We start from the raw sequence: 21,542 nt of genomic DNA, 5'->3' as shown, positions 1-21,542 counted from the left end.
TGTCATCTGTGAGACATGGCCTTTGAAATGTGGTCCTACACTGCCTGTGGGTGTTTGGTCCCCCACAACCCCATGTACAATGCTGGCCCCACAGGATTAAAATGCAGCTGAAAATTTCTACCTCCTGGTGACATGGCAGCAGTCCTAACATTGCAGTAAAAAGCATTACCCAGGTAGCTGTGGGGATGCCAGTGTTGATGCAGCTATTACACAATAGTCAAATAAAAGTATAGCACATACAATTGCACAGTACGTGATACTTGATAATGATAACAAGTGACTGTGTTACTATTTTCTAGATTTACTACACTGTACTTTTTGTCATCATTTTAGAGTGTACCACTTCCACTTTTTTTTTTTTGAGACAGTCTCACTTTGTCACCCTCAGTAGAGTGCTGTGGCATCACAGCTCATAGCAATCTATGTGTGTAAGTCAACATGACGATGTTCACACAATGATGGAATCAGGTCTCAGTGCGGTGGCTCATGCCTGTAATCCCAGCACTCTGGGTGGCTGAGGCGGGTAGATTGCTTGAATTCAGGAGTTTGAGACCAGCCTGAGCAAGAATGAGACCCCCATCCCTAAAAAATAGCTGGGTGATCTGACAGGTGCCTATAGTCCCAGCCACTTGGGAGGCTGAGGCAAGAGTATCAATTTAACCCACGAGTTTGAGGTTGCCATGAGCTATGATACCACAACGCACAACTGAGGGCAGCAAAATAAGACTGTCTCAAAAAAAAAAAAAAAAAAAACCAAACCAAAAACAAAAACAAAAACAATGGAATGAGCAACCAGGGCAGCATTTATCAAAAAATACCCCATCATTAAAACAGCTGATGACTCCATATATGTAGGACACTAAAAATTGTCAAAAAGTTAATCATTGATATCTTTAATCTTTTTTTATATGTAGGTATATAAACTGCCAAATGTTAGATGGAATCCTCTGCTTTGGAAAATTTTAGAAATAATGACTACTTTCCTCTTTTCTCACTGTGATTCTTTTTTTTTTTTTTTGTAGAGACAGAGTCTCACTTTATAGCCCTCAGTAGAGTGCCGTGGCCTCACACAGCTCACAGCAACCTCCAACTCCTGGGCTTAAGCGATTCTCTTGCCTCAGCCTCCCGAGTAGCTGGGACTACAGGCGCCTGCCACAACGCCCGGCTATTTTTTGGTTGCAGTTTGGCCGGGGCCGGGTTTGAACCCACCACCCTCGGTATACGGGGTCGGCGCCCTACCCACTGAGCCACAGGCGCCGCCCCCTCACTGTGATTCTTACGATTGCTGGGAGGGAGCTAAGGAAAGGCAGTTGCCTCCACGCTGTAGAATTCAGCTCTGATGCTGCTGCAGCAACACTCAGGATATTGAGAGGGCAGGACACAGTGTTTGTAGGTACTGATTTTCCTATTCTGTCTGAAGGGAGAAAAAAATGGATGCACAACATTTTGGGGAATATAATCCAATGATAAGCACGTTTCAATGTTCTGTTTTGCAATTTGGAACTCACAATGTCTAGGGAAGACAGCAACAGATAATAACCACACAAGAAAATATGTTAGTACAAACTATGAAAAATGTCATTTAAAAAAAGAATAATGTGATATTGCACCAAAATAGACTGGGAAGCCAGAACAATGTTCTTTAGGAAGTAACCTTCTACATGGTGGGAAGATGAGTAGAGGATGGATGCTAAATACAGAGGGAAATGGTATCCTTTCAGAGAGGGTGACAGATTAGCTGAGGTCAAAGCAAGAGTAAGTGGGAGAATCTAGAAATCAAGAGAGAGTGGGGCGGTGGGGAGAAGCTAGATGGGGGAGGACCCTGAGCCATTAGTCTGGCTATGAATTTTGGACTTGAACATAAGTTTAATGACAGCTACTGCTGCACAAATTTTACTATGCCCTTTCTTTTCACTGCAGATATTTCAGCATCTACATTAGCTTTTGAATTGATAACATTGGCACAAAAATTATAACTAAATACTGCAGAGTTTCCAGAAACTTTGCCAATTTTATGGTTTATTAAATTGGCCTTCACTTTCCTTTCTAATATAAAATGTTAATCAATGCCATTACTAGCCAGAAAATTTTTATTTTTTTTCTTTTCATAAATTTCATGTTGCAATAGGACCTTCCAATGACATTCATGTAAGATTTCCTGTTCTCTTGGCAAACCTTTACCTTTAAATCTCTTAAAACTTAATTTGATGCCTTTTGTTAATGTTACCCAAGCATTCTTCACACAATGAGCTGTGAGGAACCCATAGTGTGAGGAACCAGGGCCTCAGTTTAATGATGGAGACAAATATGTAAAAATAATATAAACCATTATGACAGTGCAATAGAGGTTAACATACTAAGGAAACAAAATGAGGGGGACTAAACCATCTTTGAGAGAATATAGGAAGAGGAAAGTTGTACTCTTGGGAGAGACCGAGGCATCATCTAGGACTTAGAGACAAACACAAGGGGCCTGTGTGGTCCCACTGTGAAGTCCACAGGAGTGAACAGCCAGGAGCAGCCACTAGGGGCTGAAGGTCTGGGTGGTCCCACTGAGAAATCCACAGGAGTGCACTGCCAGGAGCAGCCACTAGGGGCTGAAGGTCTGGGTGGTCCCACTGAGAAATCCACTGGAGTGCACTGCCAGGAGCAGCCACTAGGGGCTGAAGGTCTGGGTGGTCCCACTGAGAAATCCACTGGAGTGCACTGCCAGGAGCAGCCACTAGGGGCTGCAGATCTAGGTGGTCCCACTGAGAAATCCACTGGAGTGCACTGCCAGGAGCAGCCACTAGGGGCTGCAGATCTGGGTGGTCCCACTGAGAAATCCACTGGAGTGCACTGCCAGGAGCAGCCACTAGGGGCTGAAGGTCTGGGTGGTCCCACTGAGAAATCCACAGGAGTGCACTGCCAGGAGCAGCCACTAGGGGCTGCAGGCCTGGGTGGTCCCACTGAGAAACCCACAGGAGTGCACTGCCAGGAGCAGCCACTAGGGGCTGAAGGTCTGGGTGGTCCCACTGTGAAATCCACTGGAGTGCACTGCCAGGAGCAGCCACTAGGGGCTGCAGGCCTGGGTGGTCCCACTGAGAAATCCACTGGAGTGCACTGCCAGGAGCAGCCACTAGGGGCTGCAGGCCTGTGTGGTCCCACTGAGAAATCCACAGGAGTGCACTGCCAGGAGCAGCCACTAGGGGCTGCAGGCCTGGGTGGTCCCACTGTGAAATCCACAGGCGTGCACTGCCAGGAGCAGCCACTAGGGGCTGCAGGCCTGGGTGGTCCCACTGAGAAATCCACTGGAGTGCACTGCCAGGAGCAGCCACTAGGGGCTGCAGGCCTGGGTGGTCCCACTGAGAAATCCACTGGAGTGCACTGCCAGGAGCAGCCACTAGGGGCTGAAGGTCTGGGTGGTCCCACTGAGAAATCCACAGGAGTGCACTGCCAGGAGCAGCCACTAGGAGCTGCAGGCCTGTGTGGTCCCACTGAGAAATCCACAGGAGTGCACTGCCAGGAGCAGCCACTAGGGGCTGCAGGCCTGGGTGGTCCCACTGAGAAATCCACAGGAGTGCACTGCCAGGAGCAGCCACTAGGGGCTGCAGGCCTGGGTGGTCCCACTGAGAAATCCACTGGAGTGCACTGCCAGGAGCAGCCACTAAGGGCTGCAGGCCTGGGTGGTCCCACTGAGAAATCCACTGGAGTGCACTGCCAGGAGCAGCCACTGGGGAGTGGCAGGGCAGACAGGAAGGAGGCTGAATGGCTCCACGGCCAGAGAGACTGGAGCAGGTGACTGGGAGGAAGGAGAAACTGCAGAAAAAGTAGCATGGTTGGCTTCTACCTCAGATAGTTAGTGAAAAGTGACTAGTACAACTATTTTAAAGATCTTCTTTCAAATAAATCATTTAAAATAACTGATGCTGGATTCCCTCTTTGGCATCTCAACCTCAGCTGTCTAAGACAATTCAAGAGAAGTGTCTCTTCAAGTGGTTGTAGACATCATTGAGTTACATACAAGTTATAATACAGGATGTCCCAAAGGTTACCCATAAAGTCATCATACATAGGGAAAATGAGAAATTGTAGCCAAATGTACCTTTATTTGCAAACTATTCGTTACAAAACTTTTTACAAAATATTCTTTACATATTGGCCGCCTCTTCGCAATACATATATGTATATGTAATATATATATTTCTATATATTCATGCAGTTTTCTCATTCACCCCCCTCTCTCTCTTGCCTGTACATGCACACACCTGCTATAGGGAGGTGGTAAGAACCCAGCTGTAGCTTGAGACAGCTGCCTGGATTTATTTATTTATTTTTTATTTATTTATTTTTTGAGACAAGTCTTACTATGCTGCTCTTGGTAGAGTGTGTGGTGTCACAGCCCACAGCAACCTCAAACTCTTGGGCTTAAGCAATGCTCTTGCCTCAGCCTCCCAAGTAGCTGGGACTACATAGCTATGTTCAAACCAGGTTCGAACCCTCCTAGCCGCTGAGCTACAGGGGCCGAGGTGTTGCCTGGATTTAAATCAGATCTTTTCCCTTTAGCATCAGGTAATCTTGGGCAAAATGATTGCCTGCCTTCACTCATCTGTTAAAATGGAAATAATTAATTGGTCTCATAGGATTAGGTAAGATATTACGCATAATTTTAGCTTAGTTTCTGATGCATACAAGTTCTTATTTTTGACATTTAGTGATATCAATACTCAGTAATGAGAATACATACATTATTCCCTAACCTCACTCTCTTTGACTAGCTCTCTGTACACATTTTTCTGTCTGTGTTCGTGTAACTTTTGCCTCTGTAGAAACAATAGCCTCCAGAATAATTTTCTACTCTTTGAAAAGTATCTTTTAAGAATGGTAATAGTAATAACAAACATATCTTGAGCACTGTGGTGCATATGTCTCAATTTTCTCACTTCTTTAGAAGTACCCTCGATTATGTCAGATTAGTTCCAAGTCTCCTGGACACTCTGCAGACCAGTAACCATATTCTGTCCTTCCCAGGGCACCTCTCAGATTTATAAAGCAATATTCCAAAGAAACAACACATTAGAATATGTTTGCTCTAAAATACTCAGAAGTCAATGGGTATAACTGAAGTTTATTTTTATTATACACATAAAAATAAGCTATGTTTAAAAAATAATTCTAGAGATTATAGATATCACTAGCCAGAAATTTTCTATTTTGCTTATGACATACAATACTAAAGGCAGAAAAATCTGCAAAAAATTATATGTTAAAGCTTTTGTGTGCGTCTCCCCTTTACACTGAACTCACTCACCCAACATTGCTAACTGGATGAGTCACCTGTTTCACATTTCTTGGGGAAGTCCACTTACCATTGCTCCAATAACACCTATTATTTTTTCCCTTCAAGTTAATGGCATCTGTGGATTTTAGAACAAAATGGAAAAGAAATAACCAGAACAAGGATAAACATGTGCTCATTATTATGTTGAACATAAACTCAAAAGCACATCACTCATCACTCATCACTGCTGGGGACTGTTGAGTGAGCTACTGTTTCTTCACTGGAACTTATGAGGAATCAGGAAATAACTCAGTCCTTAGGCCTGCAGTTCTCTAAATCCACAAAAATTCTAATTTTTAAGGAAAAAATAAGAATGGGTCTAGGAAGGATTCTTCAGCAACAAATAATTTTTATTCGTTTGCTGATATTCCAATAGTTAAAAATGTAAGAATAAAACATACTAGCAGAATTAAATCTTGCCAGAATTAAAACTTGACTAATTTAGAATTAGACTTCTAAGTATAATATGGTGCTAAACTGTCTAATCAACTCTACATCAAGTCCTGTACAGAAAATGGAGTTTTAATAACATATTCCAATGCTATTTTTCATTTTTATGAAGAATATGATTTCATAAAAATGAACAATAGTGTTCTTGACATTACCACAGAACAGAACTTTTCATGAAATTAAAATCCTGTCAGTCATTTTTTTCACCATTAGATTTTGGAAAAGACAAAGTTGGGAAATTGACTCAAAATTTTATAAATCTGACTCCATATATCACCAAACAGAAAGGATATTTGAGAATTATTCAGCTAATGTTACTAATGTAGACAGATTAACTTTTAAGTCATATTAACTGAAAAATTATGTAATCTCCACTTTAATTTTTTAAAACTTTTTGCTATGTAGACATAAATTAAAAATCAGTGCAGGTAATACACATGAATTCTGACTATTTCCCTGTTTTATAACTATGGTAGACCATCAAGAGATGAAAATTACTTTTCTATTGAAATGTTACCTAATGCCCACCACAGTAATTATTTTTAATATCATCTAGCCTTTAAGTTATTACTAAAATAGTCACAAGTAAATTTCATGATCTAAAAGGGAAAGGAAAATATCTCACTTTTATTGAAAAATTATAGATATATATATATATGGGGCATGAAGTTGCATTATGATTTTTGCTTATAATGTGGAGTGGTTACATAAAGGCCATCAATATATTTATCATTTCTGTGATAAGAATATTTGAAATTTGCTTTCTTAGAAAAATGTAAACGTACAGGACTCAATGAATAGCTACGTTTATCATGAGGCGAAATTGATTTCAAAAACAAATTTAGATTTAAAATACACCTTCCTGAAGATTCTTGTGAAGGTTAAACAAGTCGCTAGATGTGTATCACTTAGAGGAAGGATCGGGGTGTGTTAAAGTCCTCTATAATGTCCCTTCATTTTACTATAATATTAACCATCATTAATGTTGACTATTAAAAAAAAAAAAGAAAATATGACTCTGAGTCCTGTGTGTATTTCAGTACCCTAGAATATAGCATGGCCCTACAGTGGTAGGATGTCAGATGCATAAGGCAGAGCCAGGATACCTCCATCTTCCAACAAAATCAGCTACCAGGATTCACTCAAAAGGATGCATCCTTGTCAGAACTGTGAATTATACAAGGCTTGACAACTAAGTTCCAGAATTTGCCACTGTGTGCTGATGTTGACGCCCTGTACACACAGGTCTGTGGAGTTTCATAACCTTGATGCATCAATGCCTCACGTGGACGTGGTGGCATCTTGGTGAGTGGCGTTCACATTTGTGTTTGAGTGTTTTTGTGTATCACTAACAATGTCAGGGCTTGAAGTAGAACAATAAACGAACATTAAATTTATCATTAAACTTGAAGAGAGTAGAAGTGAAAACAGGGACATGTTAGTTCAAGTTTATGGGAATCGTGCCATGAAGAAAACGGTAGTGACAAATGAATGAAACATTTTCTTGATGGGAGAAAAAGCATCAGTGATGAAGAGAGAGGTCAGGGAGGCCAGTGATCAGAAGGACTGACAAAAACATTGCAAAAATTCATCAAATTTTGCGTCAAAATTATCTGTTGACTGTGAAAAGCACAGCAGACCAAGTAAACATCAGTAGAGAAATAGGATAAATCTTAACTCAAAATCTTACAGGAGAAAGGTGTGGGCAAAAATGGTCCCAAAATGTTCACTGATGAGCAAAAAGAAAGAGCTCACGCAGCACTGAGAGGGAGTTTTAACCAGTAAACAAATAACCATATTGGAACACCCTCCCTACTCACTAGGTCGGGCCCCCAATGACTTTTTTCTTCACCCGAAGATAAAGGAAATATTGAAAGACAGACATTTGATGAGATTCAGAGCATCAAGGGTAATACAATTCCAGTTCTGATGGCCATTCTGAAAAAATCTTTAAAAATTTCTTTAAAGGGGGAATTAGGCACTGGCACCAGTGCATAGCTTCCCAAGGAGAGTACTTTAGAGGTGACCATAGTGGTATTTGGCAATGAGGCATCCAGCACTTTTTCTGGGATGTGTTCATGAACTTAATTGTCAAGCCGTGTATAGACAAATCTGATATTCTCTAGAGATCATGTATGTGGTGTATGTGGGTGTTCTTTTACAAGTGTGTGATTTCTGTGCCAGCTTAAAATAACTACGTACATACTAACCTTGATCCCTATACAGATTTATTTATATTTCTGTTAATAGCATTTTTCATTAGAATAAAATCATTTATATTAAGAAATGATTGTATAGATACTATCTCATTTTCCATTCTGCATTTGAGAAAATTAAGGCTTACAAAAACCAAATGACTTAAGTCCACACATTCTGAAAATTCAGAGCTAACTGGAATTAATAGGTAAGATATGCTTTTTAAAAACATGACCACCATCTACACATTTTTATTATTGTAAGAGTAACAGGGCCGCACCCGTAGCTCAGTCGGTAAGGGCACCGGCCACATACATCTAGGGTGGCCGGTTTGAACCCAGCCCAGGTCTGCCACACAACGACAACTGCAACCAAAAAATAGCTTGGCATTGTGGGGGGTGCCTGTAGTCCCAGCTACTTGGGAGACTGAAGCAAGAGAATCGCGTAACCCCAACAGTAGGAGGTTGCTGGACACTACAACACTCTACACAGGGTGACAGATTGAGACTCCAACTCAAAAAAAAAAAAAAAAAGATGCGTAGTCTAAGATTAAAATTTTTATATTTAGAAATCTGAGAGAAAGTGGTTTATATAAGGTGGTTCTGAGATAAATTTCCCCCTACCTTTATGGCAGTTTAAAATGACAGAGTTCTTCCCACTGGCATTTCTCATGTCACCAGAACTTACCTGATTCGGAAGCAAATACATTAGTCCCTAACTGGGAGCAAAATCAGAGTTATTTCTCCAGGACTTTGATGAGCAGGGACTACATCAACCCCAACCAACTTCCTGTACTTGTAGCCATGCTAGAAGTAACATTCTTAATGATCCCTTTATTAAATCTGGATACAAGCATTGCGTTACCTCCTTCACTAACTCAGTTATGTCTCAGGTGGCTTAGAGAACCCATCTAGAAAAACACGGGACATCTTCAAAGCGAAAATACATTTTATATGCTAATGTTTATAAGAAGCGGAAGGATCACATATGAAATGCAGTCATCGAACCCCCCACTTTTTATCTTTGCCCTTCATTTGCATTGTTGATTTCCTATGCAATATATCTGAAGCCGTTTTCATTATTATTTTGATTAATATAAGACAGAATTTCCCCTTCAACACCATTATCATTGAAACAAATAAGATGCTTTACCAATATAAATGAGCATTATTAGAAACAGAAAAGCAAACAAGTAAGAGAAACACAAAACAACAAGATTAATTTTGTGTATTATTGAGCAGGATAACTTTCAAAGTTGCCTAGTGGGATTAATGGTTTGAATTAATAGTTTTAAGTTTTATCTTCCAGATTTCAATCCTAATGTTCTATCCCCGAGAATAATTACGTTGTAATAAAAAAAGTTTTCAAACTCATGCTTACACAACTCACAGGCAAAGATTGTATGGTTTTCCAGAGAAACAGCTATTCAGAGGGGGCAATGACACTTGTCCTATAAATGGAGATATTACAAGTCCACACACATTTGGAATGGAGACCGGGAGTTGGTCCTGCCTTCAAGAAATAATTCATATAGTCCCAAATTTAAATGCATCCTAAGAATGGAATTTTAATTCTTAACTTATAATACGTGGTATGTGGAATTTGTTCTTCAACGTTCCAGAGTTCCTTTGTGAAAACTCCATTCCTTGCACAGCAGTTTATACTAAGTTTTTCTTAATTTTTCCTCAAATGTGATTAAAACCAGGTGGTCATCAGTTTTTAAAAAGTAATCTTTTATATCCTTGAGGATAATTATCAAGTCACCTCTCGCTTTCTTTTTATGAAATCAAATGAAGCAAATTACTACTTCCCTCCTGGGTGCTATGGTTTCACTGTTTAATGGTCTTAGTATCTCTCTGCTGCAACCCAGCCAACTTTCCACAAATCCCACAAGTAGTAAAAACCATACACTAGCAGAACAGACTCATAAGGCTCTGACCAATGTGGGGCATAAGGACATGCCTGTGTCCCTGGAGCTGCACGTCTGTTCATGTTCCCTTGTATCAGGGCCCTGCCTGGGAGGGTGCAGAAAGTCCAGCTCATGGTGGGAAACTGTACCTGGCAGCTCTCTCCCTCCTAAAATGTGTTCAGTTAATCCCACACATTTTGTCAGATGAAAGGGAAGTGTTCAGCCAAACTGTCCAACTGGTCTCATTTACATAGAAGACATAATCCTTGGCCTGGCTACTGAGTCCTCTTCCAAAAGACTGACTCAGGACCCAGGGGTGCTATTCCAATCCCTGTCCCATTAGCTGCTGTCCTCTCCCAACTCCTCGCTTTACAGCTCTAAAATATAAATAACTTTCAGCTGTGGAAACCTTTTCTTTTTTTTTTTTTGTGGTTTTTGGCTGGGGCTGAACCCGCCACCTCTGGTATATGGGACCGGCGCCCTACTCCTTGAGCCACAGGTGCCGCCCTGTGGAAACCTTTCCAAGGTGTGCTTGAGACGGCAAATGCCTTCCGGATTTCTGCAAAAGGCATTAATTCATCCTTTTTATGGCTGAGTAGAATCCCATGGGGTGTGTGTGTGTGTGTGTGTGTGTGTAATTGCACATGAACTTTATATCCACCCTGTATATATATAAATACACACCATATTGCCTTTATTTTTTCTACTTTTTTATTTCAGATTACTATGAGGATACCTCATTAGGCTACATTGTTTGCGTCAGTAAGGTTAAGTTCAATTTGCAATTGAGACTTCACCAAGAGGTGGTACTGCCATTTACTAAGGATGATAAGAAAAGGCGCCTGTGGCTCAAAGGAGTAGGGCGCCAGCCCCATATACTGGAAGTGGTGGGTTCAAACCCAGCCCCGGCCAAAAAAACTGTAAAAAAAAAAGGGATCTTGAGGAAGTGACATTTGAGGAGAAGCGTGAAGCAGAAGGGAAACCATGTGAGGTATCCGAGGAGAAAGGCAACGGGATCAAAGGCCCTAAGGCCTGCGTGTTCCCACATGTGACGGGAGAGTGATCTGAGGTCTGAGTCAGTTGGGAGCAGCAGGAGGCTGGAGCCAGCAGGTGCTGCCACAGGGACCCCATGGGGGGATCTTAGAGACGCCCTGGCCTGAGAGCTTCCCATCTTCCTTGAGCCAAATTGGAAGCTAAGCGGGGAGGGTTAATGCAGGAAATCAGGTGAGAAACGTGATAGTCCACAGGAGGCCAGGGTTTGGGAGGACTTTGCTGATGTGTCTGTTGAGGGCATGATAGATTTCTGGGGCGACTCCAAGGTCTTGGGTGTGAGTAGCTAGACATTTAGAAATGGCTGCTGGCAGTGTGGGGAGATCTGGTAAGTTTGAGATGCGGATGTCACTTGGAGGCATCTAGAAGGCACTAAAAGCATTTATTTGAAATGCAAGGATGATCTCTCAATAAATTCAGCATCGGTGGCTGTAAGTGGCATTTAATGCAAAGCGATTGAAAATTGGCTGGTAGTACCCAAGGAGCGAGCCTCCCACAAGGTCTGTTAGCATTGCTGGGTTATTCTGAGTAACTCTGGGTCCTCCTCTCTCATTTTTCTACAAAATAGTACAACCATCAAAACATCTCAAGAATAAATTTCCTTTTACAATCCCACAATAGCATTATTGTCAGTTTTACACATTCTCTTAAATGAAAAGCAGATTACATGTTGTGTAAGTACAAATAGCATGCATAATTTAAAACTATAAAATGCCATATATCAATATGTGTATCTGTGCTCATTAAATATATTTTAATCTATATAACATTATTGGAAAATACATGTTATGAAAATAATTGAGCATGAAATAACTCAGATCTATAATTCATATCTGGAATAAACATATCCCTCTCTTTTTTTAAATGTTATCTATACGCTTTATAATGTTTATTATATTAGTTTGTTTCAACATAAAAAATATAAGAATATCATTTTTATACCTCTGATTTTGTATAAATATGAAGCATATAGGTGTTCTTCTGTCTAAAGCAAATTATTACATCTGCACTCATATTTGATAAACCCTTAAAGTCCTTCATTGATCTATTATATAGCTTTTATTATATTAGGTCTCTAATTATCAATTAAAATAATTTCTATGTCAGTTTATCTTTTGTTGAAAGGGTTATCATTCTGTTTATTTAAAGTATTTCTCCAAAAATAGAAGTATACTGAGTAAGTATACACAAAAGTAAATGAAGTTTATCCATCTGTTCAATTCTATGTAATGTGTGTTTGCACCTTCCCTTCCTAAAAAGGCACTTATCCTCAGGGTCATTCTGACGGCGCTTCAGTGCAGAGAGGGGCTGTCTGCCTGCAAGCCATTTACTCTCAGCCTCTACACTGGACTGAAGTTGCAAGAACGTAGCTGTTCTTCCTTATGCTTACTTTTAAGTGGCAGCCCAGTCTTTCCTGGTCACCGAAGCCCTACGATGTTGCACTGAAGGACTGTGGGTCAAAGTGTGGGCTGGTGAACAGGGGACATAGGGAGAGGGTGGGGCAGAGGGTATTGGCAGAGATGCTGACCAGAGCCACTGCCATTGGTGACTTATACTCTAGCTCAGGGGTCCTCAAACTGCGGCCCGCGGGCCACATGAGGCAGTGTGATTGTATTTGTTTCTGTTTTGTTTTTTTACTTCAAAATAAGATATGTGCAGTGTGCATAGGAATTTGTTCATAGTTGTTTTTTTTTTTTTTAAACTATAGTCCGGCCCTCCAACGGTCTGAGGGACAGTGAACTGGCCCCTGTTTAAAAAGTTTGAGGACGCCTGCTCTAGCTGATAGCACTCTGCCCTGTCACGATTCAGTGTGTGCAAGCTCAGCAAAAAGGGAATCTCACAACGAGGCCTACTAAGGACCACATTTATGGTCCAATGAGGAAAAGTACATGTATTATGATGATGATGATGATGATTTTGGTGGAAAAGATCTTCATTGATCTTTTGTCTGTCTTGTACATTTTTTTATTGACAAGTAAAAATTGTATATATTTATGGCCAAAAATGAACTTTTAATATATGTATTCATCTAAGTGAATACCATCCTGGAATGGTTATATCAAGCTCATTAACATACATTTTATTTCTCATACTTAATTTTGTAATGAAAGATAAAAATCTACTATCAGTAATTTTCAACTATATAATATAGTATTATTATAAATAACTATTAATCAGCATTTTCAATGTGTAACTTGAATATAATACAACTCAGCAGCTTTAAAAGAGTTTGAAAAGCATGATATAAAGTATTTCCACCACTTCAAAATGTTTCTTCATGCCCTTGTGTAGACAGCACGTTCCCGTCTCCTGCTCCTGATAACTACTGCTCTGATTTCTGAAACTTTTCCACAATGTCAAATAAATGAATTGGAGAAATTTGACTCTCAGATCTGGTTTCTTAATTAGCATTTTGAGTTTCATCCATGTTGTTTGATATGTCAGTATTGCTTTTTCAGCTGTACAGAATTCTATTGTAAGGATATAACATAATTTGTTTATCAATTCACAAGTTCACCAGCATAAAAGTTGTTTTCAGCATCTGGATATTATGAATGAATCTGTTATGAATTGTCAGATACCAGCCTTCATGTGCACACATCGTTTCATTTACCTTGAGTAAATTCTAAGGATTTCTAGGTCTTCTAAGAAACTGCTAAAGTGTTCTGGATTCTGCCTGCACCATTCTGCATTCTTACCAGCAAAGTGTGAGATTTCTCTTTGTATTTTATCTTCCCCAACCCTTGGTGTCCGGTCTTAGCAAAGGCAAAACACAGCCTATGAGGTTTGTGTTTTGTGAACATACCCTTCAAAAAGACTCCTGCCCAGAATATCTAATTCTTCAACATAAGAAGAGAAGTCAATTTAAAAAACATATATGTAAAAGTTTGAGAAGACACTTCAACAAAGAAAGAATTATTCTTAGTGCTTTGATGTCATGCATATAATTTTGTGCTATATATATTGACCATCTCCATCTCCATCAGCCTTTTGTCCCTAAGTCAAGACTTGGAAGCTATAAAAAGAGCAAACAAAGATTCCTGACGTGGTTTGCAAATTCCATGTGAGATCAAAAGGAGAGTACGCTGTTTGATTTGTTCTGTTTGAACTGTTATATGTAGCAAATCTTTATAATAAAATTATCTTCACATGCAATTTCCTTTTTGAAGAAGCTATCTGCCCTGCATGTCTGGCCTCCTCCTCCTGCTGACAAAGGATTTCAGCAGATGGATCATCAAGTTGTAGGAATTTCACATGACGGAGCCAGTTACTGTCTTCAAAAGGCTTCTCATACCAAGGGCAGAGGAGAAAAAGCAGCATGTTAAGGGCCAACTGAGCGAGGTTATAGTCCCATGTCTGCCTCTGACTCCATGCAACAGAAGAACAGCAGGTCCAGGGGACCCATCCCACCCTGATAAAGCGTCTGCATGTCACGCCCACTTAGATGGGATTGCTGAGAAATGCCACCATTCAGTGACGGCCTCATTCTGACCACTTTCAGTCTCCTTTCCTGTGGTGTATATGTGGGTGCAGTGGAGCTTAGACCCACGCAGAACAAAGGAATCTTCCAAGAGTCACAAAGATGATCAAATGCCAACTCACCACTCCAGAAATTCACCCATTCTCTTAATTCTGAGCACTTGGTCAAAAGTCTGTCTTTGGATTCCAAGGATGGAGGGGCCCCTTCATTCAAATACTACTTGGACCAAGGTATAATAAACCTATATATTTAGATTTGTCATAAAGAAGTTACAACATACAGAAAATGGGTGTAGAGACTACATTAGATAAAACAACAGAAGAACTGTCTGAACATGGTTGTTCATGCCTTATAATCTTAGTACTCTGGGAGGCTGAGGGGGGAGGGTTGCTTGATGGCATAAGTTCAAGACCAGCCTGAGCAAGAAAGAGACCCATCTTTACTACTACAAGAAAAAAAAGAAAAGAAAAGAACTGCCTTGGACAGGGCTGATAATGCTTCAAGGGCAATTTAGAGACAGAAATCACTAACATATATTTAATGCTTACTAAGCACCCATTTTAATCAGCTTTATTTATACTACTAACCCTATAATGTAGCCATAATTCTAATTCCTGATTTAAAAACGAGGACTCTTATGATAATTAAGTAATATATCATTGACACATTGCTAGAAATTTCTGGCGACAGAATTCAAGCCCAGGAAACATGAGGCTGGTTCATTCTATTAAGAACATACTTTTGGATATACACCTAGTAGAGGAATTGCAGGATATCCAAAAGACCAAAAGTCATTTGGCAACAAAGATATTTGCATCAGATTGTTCATTGCAGCTCAATTCATAATTGCCAAGTCATGGAAGAAGCCCAAGTGTCCATCGATCCATGAATGGATTAATAAATTATGGTATCTGTACACCATGGAATACTATGCAGCATTAAAAAAGATGGATACTTTACCTCTTTTATGTTTATGTGGATGGAGCTGGAAAATATTCTTCTTAGTAAAATACCTCAGGAATGGAAAAAATATATATCCAATGTACTCAGTACTACTATGAAACCAATTTATAATCACTCACACTTTTATATGAAATATGAATCACAACTATAGCCCAGGATGAAGGAGGGTAGGGGAAAGGCATTGGAAGGGAGAGGGGTGGGTTTATGACTGAGGGTTAGCAGGGGGACAACACCTATGAAGTGTATCGCAAGTGCCAGTTGGATCTATCAGGTATAGAACACAAATGTCTTAACACTGTAATTGGGTAAATGAGGTGAAAGCTATGTTAAGTAGTAGGATATGAGCACTCCAATTTGTATAAATAATCAACACATTGAATCTCATAATGGTAGAAATGTATTCATGATCTATGTACAAATGACTTAATAAAAAAAAAGAACGTAACTGCTATTCTTTCTCTCTCCATCAACTAATCTAGTAATCCATGTTAATCAGCCATACAGAAATAAAGTAATATCTACTACATATTGAATGAATGACATATAAATATGCTTATGGGAATAAAAGGGTTATGAAATTATTCCTGGAAATACATTGTAACCATGAATATGTTTGTAAGATTTGTTTCAGTTTCTGTGAAGTCCATTGGCTGTTACAGAGAAAATAACAGTGGAACATTATTCTATGTGTCAAAAAGTTAGCTATATTTCCAAACATTATAATCAATATCTTCAAGACACAGTGACAAAATACACACACATGTGTGTATGCATGTGTTTATGTACCTGCATCCTTAAACATATCCGTGGAAAAGAAAACACTCCACTTGAGTGCCTGTTTCTCTTGACTATTCTGGCCACGACAAGTTGGAACATGATAAAGAGTGTTCTCGATGGATGGATTTTTAAAAGATTATGAATAACATCCATTTTGACAAGAGTCTACCACAGAGGCAAGTGATTCCAAAGGTAAAGTTTAAATGTTCCTAATTATATTAGCTAGGAAATGAGTTAATTGAAAATATTTCAGATATTTCAGTATGGCTGAATATCCTTTTTTCTTTACATATGTTAGAAAATAATTTTAAAGCTGCCAATCTGGAAGGAAAAAAATAAATAATGAAACCTAACCCCCAAAATTAAGTTTAGTAAATCAGGTCCATGTAAGTCTTAAAAATCAAAAACAGGACTCTCTCCAAATCCCAATTCAAATTGGATAAAGATTTGACCCATTTAATGTAAATATCATAGCCCTGCAAAACCACACTGTCCAAGTATAGGCTAGTAAGGACAGAGAAGTGGTTGTTCCAAAAACTTGCTTCCTGACACATCCCTGGTACCGAGTAGCTGAATAGTTACCACAGTGACTAAAATCTTCACCTTCTCGTCCGTTAAAAGGTATGGTGAGAAATAAAACTGATCAATTTTTTTAATACAAAAATTTTAACTAGCAGGAGGTAGAAATCATTTTATATATGTTGCTGCACTTCTATAAAAAATCAGTCATAGAAGTTGATGTTATTCTAATGAAAATAGGAAAATGTCAAGAACAATGTTCTTACTGTTAATAACACAGTGTGTGACAGCTAAAATATTACTGATTTTATTAATAGTGAATTAATATGATTGAAACCTTGCACTGCCCATTGTCTGTGCCACTGTATCATTTTATATTCTAAATAAATTTAAGGATATTTCAACACTTTTATACAATATTTCTTAATGGATGAAGACCTCAGAAGAGGATGGCACCTAGTTTCCAAATACTAAAACCATATTTTCACTTTGAAAAATAATAATACCTATCAGATTTCAGAAGGGAGAACAGTTTTAAGACCATCTGCTATAGTAAATATGCAAGGCAGAAAATTTCTGTAAACAGAAAACCAAATGTATAAAGTTTAGAAAGATTATGGGAAAACCTGAAATAGATGTGAAGGAATTGAAGCAGAATAGAGGATTACAAATAAATCTCTTCCTAAGGGATGAATCTTATGATTGGCACCAAAATGATTTGGGTGACAAAACCTATTTTCTAGCTTTCTTCTTAGATTAAGAATATGTTCAGAATAATTTTTAATAACCACAAATTAGTACAGAAGACAAATAATTTATTCTAAATACTTTTGAACATTCAATTTCCACATTTTATAATATTATAAATATTTATTTTGAATGTGTGGGCAGATTTTCCTAATGTAATCAGACTCACATATTTTTACTTAAATTTTTGGAATAAATTAAAATGTTAGGATTTAAAGCAGCAGTGTGCTTCAGTGCTTATTTTCAGAGTAATATGAAAAGATTTAAGGGGAATAGATTTCTGCAATACAGAAGTTTGTAATCATCCTAAACATTATTGCTCTGAGATCTTCTTAGATGGAGAAAGAATGCTCCATGAATAACTAAACTTTGAGTAAGACAAAGATCCAGTTTATGCTGCATATGTGTGAGTTACTTTCACCATAAATAAAGGAAAGCAGAATTACATATAATTTTTGTGCATATTATGTTTATTTGCATACCAGTGGGCGTTTAGGGACATAAGAAAAAAAATTGTCCTGGCCCTCCCATTGGTATGCAACTGTTTAATAAGGTAAAGTTACTGAATCCTTTATGACTACATTCTTTTGCTAATAGATACTTGTTTCCTTAAATGAGGACCTTGAGTTGCTTCAGAAGTATCTTGTGAAAATTGTATGAATGTGACTTTTATAAATAAAAGGCAAATATTTTGAGAATCATGCCATAATTTAGAGACCATATACATTGATTTAAAATGTTTTGACAGATTCAAGCTTTGTTCCCATTTGATATATGAAATGCAGTGCAAATGGCATTACTCAAAAAATAATAATGTGAGAAAGATAATGGAAATATATGTGCCACTAAATAAGAACAAACTGAAGGACCAGAAGCTCTCAGTTTGAAAACAAAGCTGGAAAAGCATATGAAATGATGCCTTGATGTCTTTGAATGTTCAAGAGTATAAAATCGTCAATGAAAGAATGTTTGAGAAGTGAGATGTAATACCCCCAGGCTTAGAAAATGTCTTGAAAAAATAAAAATAAATACTTTATATAACAAATTATGAATTTGTGAAAGTTTCTATCAAAAGAGAGTAAATGCTAAAGCAGTAGTAAGTCTAAGAAAATGTTATAACACAAATATAAAATCATATTTTTTAATATGATTATTGCATTTTATTATGACAGGAAGCTTGGTTTGAAGTTACTGGGGTTGGCTTTATGATTGGCAGTAATTTCCTCTCTTATGTGTTATTATAGGGCATGTTCACAGATAGAACTCAGGATGGCTGCACCTCAGTTTTTGCCCAGAGCAGCAACCCTGAAACTTTAGTGTATAGCTTGAAAAACCTCTTAAAAGTAAATGAAGTTCTGTTATCAGAGGAAAAAAAAATAAAAATGTAATTTAAGATGCCTGGATTTTAGGAAAGGATTAAAGGATTAAATATTTTTTAGCAATTTAATTATAAAGTATTCAAAAACAAAGAACCATTATCTCTATAAATGACTTAATAAAATGTAAAACGATTAAAAAAATCAAAAAAAAATATCTTCAAAATCAAATCTGATGATTGGGGACAGAGCAGATGGTGGACCAGAAGGATTATTCAGCTGAGCTCATGTAGAATGACTGGGGAAAAGGAGAATCTAGCCATACCTGGCACAGGGACCTTACCCAGAGTCAGCTCAGAGAACACAGCAAGAAGGTGGTGAGCTGGATGCAGCATATGATCCAGAGTGGTGGAAATCTAATGAATTAGGCAAGTGACTGGGATCTGCTTGTCCCCCACAGATGTTCGGGAAAGGAGGAAACCTATCCAGAGATTTCAACTGTTGGGGACAGCTGCGCATTGAGTGGAAAGCTTGGAAGAGTGGGCAGACATGAACAGTATACAGCAACCAGATGTGAATGCCTATTGGAGTGGAATTGCCATAGGTTTGGTGGCTGGCAAGGCAGCCGTACTGAGATGGTCTCAGAGGTTGGGGGCTTGCCATTGTGGGAAGGTCATGAGAAGGTCTTAGCAGGGGCCTGAAGCATGGCTATCTTAATTCCGCCTTCCAGGATCAGAACTTCACTCTTGGGACAGGCTGAGCAACTCCTGCACCCCACAGCAACTTGAGTCAGAGGGCACTGTGAGAACTGCTCCTGAAAGATTCTTGTGAGCTTTAAGATCCCAACATGGCAGGGTCTGAATGCTGGGGAAACAAGCAGTTGATCACCAAAGGCAACTAAGTATGGAATAAGGACCACAGAGGTTGCTGACTGCATTCTCTGTCTCAAAAAACAAAAACAAAAACAATTACCACCTGGTGTCCCATTGACACGTTGCAACATATTGTCATCAATGGCAAAGACTTCTATTGTTTTGTTTTGTTTTGGGGAAGAGGGGCAAGAGGAAGAGTTTGGCTTGCACAGACTAAGGTCATATCAAGATATAAGTGCTAAGACAAAATAATTTTAAGCAAATGAAGCAGTGAAAAGGAAAAAGGAGGACAAGGAGTTGAACAAGAAGAAAAAACACATGAGGAGGAACCAACAGAAAAATTTGGGCAACATGAAAAACCAAAACAAAAGCACTCCCCCCAGGGACCATGAGGGAACTTCTACAGAAGATTCTGCCTATAAAGAAATAATGGACTTGACAGAAATGGAATTTAAAATATTGATGATAAAGACAATAAAAGTAACAGACAAGACAATGGAAATACAGAACCAAAAGTCAGATGAGAGGTATGTAGAATATAGAAAAATATGACAGAGCTTAAGGAAATGAAGAAGACAATCAGGGAATATAAAGATGCAGTGGAAAGTAGCAAAAATAGGTTAGACCATGGAGAAGAAATAACCTCAGAGCTAGAGAATAATGTTAACTCAGGTAGTTAAAGAGGCAGAAAAGAAGAGAAAAATAGCAGAGAAGCTGCTTAGAGAACTTAGAGACTCCATGAAGCATTCAAACATACAAATAATAGAGATTCCTGAAGGGGAAGAAGATTATCTCAAAGGAACAGAAGCCTCCTGGAGACTGTCATAAATGAAAACTTCCCAAGTTTTACTAAAGACCCCAACACACTACTTTCAGATGAATATCGAACAACAGGTCATCTCAACTCTAACAGAGCCTCTCCAAGACACATTGTAATGAACCTGTCCAAAGTCAAGATGAAATAAAAAATTCTTCAAGCAGCCAGGAGTAAGTGCCAACTGACCTACAGAGGTAGATGCATTAGGATGAGAGCAGACTGTTCAATTGAAACCTTCAAGCCAAAAGAACATGGTTATCCACTTTCAACATTCTTAAACAAAACAATTTTCAGTGCAGAATTCTGTATCTTGCTAAACTAAGCTTCAAAATTGATGGAGAAATCAAATCTTTTGCAGATATACAAGCACTGAGACAATTCGTCACAACAAGATCAGCTCTACAGAATATACTTAAAACTAGTCTCAGCACTAAGCAACACAATGGGCCACCATTGTGGTCACACCAGCAAAGCAAACACCTAGAAACTAAAGGACAAAACTTAGCTTCCACAGTGGTGCAAAGGATAAAACCACACAACAGACTTTCACAAAATAAGATGAATAGAACTCTACTACACTTATCAATTCTCTCAATAAATAATGGACTGAGTTCACTACTGAAGAGGCACAGGCTGGCTGGTTGGATAAAAAAACACAAGCCATTAATATGCTGTCTCCAGGAGACACACCCAGCCTTGAAGGATAAATCAAGATTCAGAGTTAAGAGATGGAAAACAGTATTTCAAGCAGGTGGATATCAGAAGAAAAGGAGGAGTTTCAATCTTATTTTCAGATAGGAGTGGATTTAAAGCAACTAAAGTTAAGAAAGACAAAGATAGACACTTAATACTGGCCAAAAGAACAATACAACGAGAAGACATTTCAAATTTTAATATTTATGCACCCAACTTAAATACTCCAAGATTTGTGAAACAGACCTTAATGGGTCTGAGCAATGTGATATCCCATAACACCATAATAATTAGGGTATTTTAACACCCAGACTTTAACAGATCTGCACTGATCTTCTAAACTAAACAAAGATACAAAGGACTTAAACGTGATCTAGAACATCTAGGATTAATACACACATACATAACACACCATCCTAAAGCTAAGGAATC

General features: G+C 38.7%; 1 protein-coding gene across 3 annotated transcripts in view; it reads right to left on the bottom strand.

Moving 5' to 3' along the window:
- The window catches only part of SNTG1 (syntrophin gamma 1), a 703,177-nt gene that overhangs the window by 76,261 nt on the left and 605,374 nt on the right, over positions 1-21,542 (bottom strand). The window lies entirely within an intron of this gene.

Source organism: Nycticebus coucang, chromosome 13 (genome assembly GCF_027406575.1).
Source record: "Nycticebus coucang isolate mNycCou1 chromosome 13, mNycCou1.pri, whole genome shotgun sequence".
Classification (NCBI taxonomy): domain Eukaryota; kingdom Metazoa; phylum Chordata; class Mammalia; order Primates; family Lorisidae; genus Nycticebus; species Nycticebus coucang.
Note: the sequence above shows the minus strand (reverse complement) of the source record. Positions and strands in the feature narration are given on the sequence as shown.